Raw genomic sequence first — 8845 nt, forward strand, 5'->3', positions numbered from 1 at the left:
GATGTATATACATGTTTATTGTTTTAGTAAAAAAGTTTTGTTACAAAAACACTTTTTAAAAAAAAAAATTATTTATAAAAATGATAAAAAAAAGAAAACAAAAAAAAATAAAAACATAAAACATAAAAAGAAAAAAAAAATACAAAAAGTTAAAAATAAAAAACATAATAAGACAAAAGAGTGGGTTTTTTTTTTAAAAACACCCTTTAATAGGCGGCCTGTAGTGCTATAGGCGGTCTATTTAAGAGTTTTTTTAAAAAAACCTTTAGTGTCTCTAACGTTAAGAGAAAGGAAAAGAAAGTGAGAAGAATCAAGAGGAAAAGAGTTTTTCTGAGTTTTTTAATGGAAAGATAGGAATGGAAAGAAAAAGGGCTCAAGTGTTAATTGTTTTCTCTCCAAATTGGACGGAATTAGATGGAAAGAAAAAAGAAAAGGGTTTTGAAACTTTTGATTACCATATTACCCTCAACAAATATCCACTCGTTCTGATCCCCTTCTTCCCTAAAAACTTACGAATCAAACTCTAATCCTCTTCAATTTGTTAACTATTTACCCTAGCTTCGCATTTGATTTGTTTCTTTATCCAATTGAGTATTATTCTGGATTTGATTTACCATGTAGCCATTTCTAGCGATGAATTAGGGATTGGGGCTGGTGGTGTGAAGAAGAAGATGAACAAACACAAGCTGAAGGAACTCAGAAAGCGTATGCGGAGTTGTTTTTGATTTCAGCCCGGTGAGAGTTAGTTGATTTCTTATTGAATCAGACGAAAATTTTAGTTTAATTTACATATTTTTTGTGTTCATTGCTAGAATTGAATAGGTTCAATAAGTTGATTTCTTATTGAATCAGACGAAAATTTTAGTTTAATTTACATATTTTTTGTGTTCATTGCTAGAATTGAATAGGTTTAATTTACATATTTTTTCTTATTGATCTAGTTTTTGAGTTGTTTTTGTTTTTTGGACTTTTTATAAGTATTTTTGATATGAGTTGAAGTATTATCTTCTCTTTATGATCTTTCGTTCCTGTTTAGTTAGTTGAGATTAGGAGATATGACTTCTCTTCATGGCAAAAGTAGCATAATCTGAGTGGCCTAGTTTATATATGCATAAACTATGATGAAAACCATATAGTTGCTGCACCTTGTTGTTTGATATTATTTGAGAAGTAAAGGAACAATAAAAAGTAGACATACATGCTGAACAGAATACAACTCATAGCTCAATTTATATTGTTTTCTTTGTGACTAGAGATTATAGGTTTTAGTTGTTAAATTATTTGAAACATTTACATGGTAATAGTATAGACGAGACATAAGGCTTCTTATAATTTTGAGTCGTTATTCGCTGTGAATCTGACTCAATAGATTACAATTGTTTCAAATGATTCTTCCAATGCCATATGTGATGAACATTAGCATAAGTGCATAACCATTAACTAATGGCCAAGCTTCTGTTATAGCAAGTTTTGTTATATAAACGAATTTTTATGTAATGCTGCAACTATTAGGCCGCACCAGTGGGCATGTCAAAATATGGATAGTTAAAGACTAGTTTGAGACTATAGAGGTTAGAGACTAGAGAGCATAACCATCGGTACAGAAACGAATAATGAAGAATGGAATGTGATGGATTCTTTTTAATTTTACCTAAGGGTATAATGGTAAAGTTATGACTTTCTTTTCTTTTCTTTTCTTCTCAACTAGGGAACACATAAAATGTTAACTTTCCTTTCATTTCCATTTAACTGGAGAACATGAAATAACATCACTTGTTTTCCTTTCTTTTCCTTTCTTTTCTTTTTTCCTTTTCTTTCTCTCTTTAAATGAAACTCGGGAACAGAGTGTAAAATTTTCCTTTTTAGTTCTTAAGGATCTTTATATAACTACAAATATGTGTATTACAACAACCCATGCTAGTTATATATGTGTGTGGGTACAAACCTTTGAGGATGGAAGGTACAAAAGAAATGTGGTTTATAAGTGCTTTACTATTCTTGACTTTTCCACCTACCTATTTGGTATAAGTATATTAGGTTATGCGTGGTGGGGGGCTATAAATGGGGGCGAGTTGTGGCACATGGTGCCCAGTCAGCAAGGAGTGAGAATTTGTTTTTGGGGTGTAATGGTGTAGGGGCTACAAATTGGGTCCACAGTATATTTTTTTTATTTTCTTTTTATAATTAAACTAAACAAATTAAAACCAATTTATTTAAATAATTAAATAAAAATGCATTAAAATTAAAAAGAAATACAAAAAAATACATAACTAAAAAAAATACATAACTAAAAATAAAAAAAAAATACACAACTAAAAAAAAACTAATATCCATAATATTCGTGCATTTTTTCAATTCGTTGTCGTTGCAATAATACGGCCTCTTCGTGTAACCCGGCCGCTTTGAGGGATTCGTATTCTTCACTCATTTCCCGCAATTTCAACACAGCGGCAATCTTTTCGTGTTGTTTGTTGCTTTCCCTCATGGTCTCGTTGAGTTCCACGACACACTTTTTGTGTTTTTTGATGATTTCTCTCAGGGTAGCGGTGAGTTCCATAGAATTCGGTTGGTTCAGGTTGTTTGTAGGATTCATTTTGTTAGATTTTTTGAAGAAGGTGTATGTTTATATAGATGTGAAATGGAGAAAAAGGATATGAAATGAATATGAAATGGATATGAAATGGAGAATAAGGTTTATGTTTATATAGATATATAAATATATTGTTTTAATTATTATTATTTTTTATTGTTGACCGTTGTCAAACGGTCAAATTAATAAATATTATTATTTTCTCACAAGTTAGGCGACAATAACAATCCGCCCCGTCCCTTTTCACCCAAAAATCGCCGGGGGGGGGGGGGGGGTTGGGTAAGAATGGTATGGCTGGTATATAATTTCTCATTGTTGACTTTTCTCAATCCAAATTTAGAATAATACTCTTTTATAATCCCTTTCATCCTAGGATAAAGTTAGTTCCCTCTTTTTTCACACTGATCACTAAGTCGTGAAAGTCTTGAATTTGGTTAATGCATGTGCTCATGCACTTTGGTTAGCATGCATGCAACATCTAGGAACCAGTTTCTTTTACTTGATGGTAGACTAGACTTAACTAGTTTAAATACTCAACTAATTTAAATTTAGCATGATTAAGACTTTATTTAAATACTTGATGGTGCACCTAGGAACAAGTTTCTTTATTTAAGCTATATACTCAACTTGTTTAAATTTAGCATGATTAAGAATTAACTTTGTGTTCACCAATCGTCATGTCGGGTATTTTTGCGTGTGGCGCTGTAATTCCTATAATTACCTAACGTGTATGATATACGTGATTGAAATTTCATAGACTTTTGAAGATTTTGTTAGTGATTTTAGTGTCACTTGCTATTTTATGTAACTGGAATAAACACGAGTGTCAATGAGAATTTAAATTATGATCTGATGCAACCGGATTTGTGCAGAGTGCACACTTGTATGTAAGACTAATTTAAATTCTATCACTAACATATTAAACGCTTTATAATATATTGATTTCAATTAATATTTATGATTTTGATTTAAGGTAATATAGATATATTAATTAATATTAATCTAATAAAACCATATTGTTATTATATTTCTTATAGATTCCTTAGGAAACGTGGTTTTAGTTTTTTGAAATCCATAATTAGTTGGATAAGGATAACTACTTCTGGTAGTTATCAAAAACAAAGAAAATCGTTTGCTAACGACAATTTTGCATTTATGGTTTTGGTCATATATTGGCACTCTCTCGTAACACAAACGATTTACAATTTTCAAATTTTGGACTCTGATTGATTGCCTTCAATCATAGTTGTTTTAGTAGATTGTCCCAAGAATAAAATTCGTGTAACCCAGGCAATTAGGGTCGAATTGTTAATCAAGGAAAGTGATTTCATACACGATTTACTAAATAATCCAGTCTCTATTCTTTTACAATCTTCTTTTTCTACTCTTATTTCTAACAATCTTGATTAACAATTTCATATTCATGGCTGAATCTGTGAAAGAGATGACATCCAATATCAACAAATTGAACAAATTTGATGGCAACAATTTCCGTCATTAGCAGAAAAAGATGCATTTTCTGTTAACAACATTGAAGGTGGTGTGTGTGTTATCTACTCATGTTCCTGAAATTGATGAAAATTCCACACTGGAACAAGTCAGGAGGCGGAACAGGTGGGAAAAGGACGACTACATATGTCGGGGTCATATACGGAACGGTATGTCGGACTCTCTGTTCGATATTTATCAACATGTGGGAAGTGCAACAGAACTGTGGAATGATCTTGAATCCAAGTATATTGCAGAAGACGCATCCTCTAAAAAGTTCATAGTAAGTGATTTTAATAATTATAAGATGGTAGATTCTCTATCCGTAATGGAACAATATAATGAACTTGTTCGTATCCTTGGTCAATTTACACAACATAATATGAATATGGACGAGTCCATTGCTGTTTCTAGTGTAATTGATAAATTACCATTTTCATGGAAAGATTATAAACATACTTTAAAACATCAAAAAAAGGAGATGTCTATGGTTCAATTGGGAAGTCATTTGCGTATTGAAGAATCTCTTCGATTACAAGAAAATGGCAATGGTAAAGGGAAAATTGAATCTGTTAAATCTGGACATCCCTCCGAACAATCTGGACAGCCTTCTGTTCATATGGTTGAAGATAAAAAAGGCTTGTACCAACAAAGGAAAAGGGATCAAACACAAGTTTATTTCTCACAATAAACCGAATAAGAAATATAAGGATTTGGTTTGCTGGAGATGTCACAAACCGGGACATCTGAAACGTGATTGTCGAGTCAAAATTTACAACATTGGTGGTGGAACTAGTGGGGTTGGTAACGGGTGTAAAGACCCGGCTTCGGAAAATGAAGGTAAATTATTAATCTTAATAATTCAGTCAAGAATTATTATTGTTCACTAATTCCTCAATCCTTTTTGTACAGGATGATGAAAATGAATGGTTGGTTGACTCGGGTGCAACAAGTCACTATTGTAAAGAGGTGTTGGTTCGAAAAATTTACACCGATAGATGATGGATCTTTTGTCAATATGGGAGATCATTCGAGTCAACCTATATGTGGTGTTGGTGTTGTTAATATGTCTTTTACTTCTGGGGAAACTATTAAATTAGTAGATGTGTATGTACCTAAACTTCGTAAGAATCTAGTTAGTGGTACTTGTTTAAATTGTGAAGGATACTAGCAAGTGTATGAATCTAATAAATATGTGTTATCTAAATGTGGCATGTTTATTGGTTTTGGTTATTATTGTAGTAGAAATAGAATGTTTAAATTAAATATTGATCATAAAAAAGTTCCAGTAGAGAATTCTTATTGGGTCAGGCTAAACGTACCTCCCTGGTTGCTTGTCATACCCCCCTTGGAAAAACCAACTTTCATATTAACCATTGAAATCATATAATTAAAAAATTAGCACAAAATTAAGGATTTCAGATTATTTTTTTTACAAGTTGCATTTTTTTTATGATTTCGGGTTTCGGGTTTAGGGTTTCGGGTTTAAGGTTTAGGTTTTTGGGTTTAGTGTTCGGGTTTAAGGTTTAAATTTCGGGTTTAGGGTGCAAGAGGGGGGGGGGGGGGGGTGGGGGTTACGTTTAGCAGCACCCTTAAATTTCTACAAACTAATTAAAGACATGCTCACCTACAATTCCAGTTAGTTGTGTATTAACATTTGAAGTCAAAAAGTGAAGGATTTGATTTCATGTGTTGCATTTGGCTCACTAAGTTGCGTCAACAGGTTGATTATAGTTAAGATTAAGGTTTCAAATCTATATTAATACAATAATCATCCAAACAATAAAATAAATCATTTCAGAGTATGCATTAAAAATGTGTTAGGCTAAAATAAGAATATTATAAATATATATGCTATTAAAATTTAAAAAAAGATATTACAAATATTTACAATATTAATATTAAAAAATAAATTAATAGTAATACTTGATAGTTTTTAATTTGATATATGTAATGGAGATTATCAAGTAAAAAAAAATGTTGTAGGGACTAATATGTATATAAATAATGTTAAGAGCTAATAGTAATTGATGTAATAAGTTTAGGGGGGAGTATATTTAGTAAAAATGGTGTAAGGGGGGGGGGTACGTTTAGCAGCACCATATTCTAATTTTATAACATCTAACACACTAGTGGTTAATGACTCTATGTTATGGCATGCTCGTTTAGGTCATGTTAATTATAGGAAAATGTATGATATGTCTAGAGATGGTTTAATTCCAGCATTTGATTTAAAAACAAAAAGTTGTAAGACTTGTATGCTCACAAAAATTACAAGAAAACCTTTTCCAAAAGTTAATAGGAAATAAGAAATACTAGAACTAGTACATAGTGATTTATGTGACTTTTATTCTACACATTCCTTAGGTAATAAAAATTATTTTATTACTTTTATTGATGATGCTACTCAGTTTTGTTATGTGTACCTTTTAAATTCCAAGATGAATCTTTGGATAAATTTAGAATTTATAAAACCGAGGTTGAATTACAATTAGGTAGATCAATAAAATGTCTAAGAACCGACTGAGGAGGTGAGTATATGGATCGTCAATATTTTCAATCAGTTGGTATTATTCATGAAACAAGTGCTCCGTACACACCTCAATAAAACGGTATCGCTGAACGTAAAAATAGAGTTTTGAGGAAATGATCAACTCAATGCTTTCTTATTCTGGTTTAGGTAAGGGTTTTTGGGGAGAAGCCTTGTTGACATCTTGTTTTGTACTTATTAGAGTTCCAAACAAGAAAAATAAATCACCCCTTACAAGCTCTGATTCAATAAAGAACCAAATCTATCATATTTTCGAATATGGGGTTGTCGAGCTGTTGTGAAGTTACTTGAACCTAAATTAAAAACTTTGGGTGAATGTGGAGTTGATTGCATATTTATTGGTTACGCAGAATATTCCAAAGCGTATAGGTTCTATGTTGTGTAACCTAACGATTCGATTTCGGTTAATACCGTAATAGAGTCTCGAGATGTTATTTTCGATGAAATGGGATTTTCTTCAATTCTTAAACCTAAGGATTTGATTCCTAATACTAATGAAGGAAAAAGTTCAGGAACATCGCATGATGCAAAAGATACGAAAAATCAACCAATTCGGAAAAGCAAAAGAGGTCGAATTGCTAAAATTTTGTTTCTGGCTATCAACTCTATTTGGTAGAAGGTTCAAGAGAAGAGGTTGGATTGAAATACTATTATTGTTATAGTATTGAAGATGATCCAAGAACCTATCGAGAGGCTATGGAGTCTCGAGACGTAGCTTTTTGGAAAGAAGCTATAGATGATGAAATTTCATCTATTCTTGAAAATAATACTTGGGTATTAACAGATTTGCCTCCAGGTTGTAAACCACTTGGTAGCAAATGGATTTTTAAAAAGAAAATGAAAGTTGATGGAACAATTGATAAATTCAAAGCTCGTGTGGTTATTCAAGGATTTAGACAAAAACCTGGAATAGACTATTTTGATACTTATGCACCAGCAACTAGAATATCAATAATTAGATTATTAATTGCTTTAGTTGCTATTCACAATTTAATTATCCATCAAATGGATATTTAAACATCGTTTTTAAATGGCGATCTTGATGAGGAAGTTTACATGAAACAGCCTGAGGGATTTTTTAAGCCCGATTATGAGAACAAATTAAGTAAGCTTATCAAATCATTATATGGGCTAAAACAAGCTTCAAAACAGTGGCATCAAAAATTTGATGAAGTTATTTTATCAAATGGGTTTATACTATATCAATGTGACAAGTGTGTTTATAGTAGATTTGATGCTACTGGAGCTGGTGTAATCGTTTGCTTATACGTAGATGATATGTTGATATTTGGTACCAACCAAAATCATATAGATGAAACAAAGAAGTTGCTGTCATCAAAATTTTCCATGAAGGATATGGGGGAGGCGGATGTTATTCTTGGCAAAAGAATCAAACGGGTTAACAAAGGATTTGTTATGACTTAATCACATTATATTGAGAAAATTCTCAATGAATTTAATTATAGTGATTGTACGTGATGTACATAAAATTATACATCTTTTTAGTATCAAATAATCTCTAAAAACTGCAACTTCTATCAAATAATATAGCTCAGAAGGCTACTTATCACATTAAAATGCAATTTCAGGTAAACCCAAGCCTTAAACGAAGAAACAAGTGAAAAGACGAAGAAAAATGAAAGAAAACCCAAGAAAAACATTAACCACGCCCCCGCGCTCCAAGAACCACACCCCCATGCTTCTGAACACAAGAAAAGACGAAAATCTACAAGAAAAGACCAATTATTACGAAATTCAGTTATTACGAATTACATTATTATGAATCTGTGTAACCTTTAAAATTCAAAACTGCTTAGAAGATCAGATCAAACTCGAACTCTTTCCTTTCTCTCTAAGGGGTCAGGCCCTGGAATGGATAGAATATCTTTCCTCCAGTTCCATCACTACTTGGGACTAGATGGTTGAACAGTTTCTCCTCAAATACTTTCCGCCTGATAAAACTGCCAAATACCGAGCCAACATTAACGGATTCCAGACCGATTATGATGAGTCGTTACACACAGCATGGGAGAGATACAAAAGTCTTCTGAGAAGATGCCCACATCATGGACTGAGCATATGGTTACACGTACAAAATTTCTTTGAGGCACAATCCAGTCAAAACAAACAGGCTATCGACCAAGTCGCCAACGGAGATTTGGGATCCAAATCATTTAACGAAGCATTTGAAATCATGGAGAAGGAAGAAAAGAAGA

At 32.1% G+C, this 8845-nt stretch overlaps 1 long non-coding RNA gene across 1 annotated transcript; it reads left to right on the forward strand.

Moving 5' to 3' along the window:
• Positions 1-531: 531 nt before the first annotated feature.
• LOC143601186 (uncharacterized) lies at positions 532-1786 on the forward strand. The gene is made up of 2 exons (XR_013147608.1): positions 532-735; positions 1513-1786. It is a non-coding gene; the product is annotated as an uncharacterized LOC143601186 (long non-coding RNA).
• Positions 1787-8845: the final 7059 nt, after the last annotated feature.

The sequence above is a fragment of the Bidens hawaiensis genome, unplaced genomic scaffold (genome assembly GCF_021521415.1).
Source record: "Bidens hawaiensis isolate Kalapana, Puna unplaced genomic scaffold, B.hawaiensis_p1.1 tig00055845_1, whole genome shotgun sequence".
NCBI classification, from domain to species: domain Eukaryota; kingdom Viridiplantae; phylum Streptophyta; class Magnoliopsida; order Asterales; family Asteraceae; genus Bidens; species Bidens hawaiensis.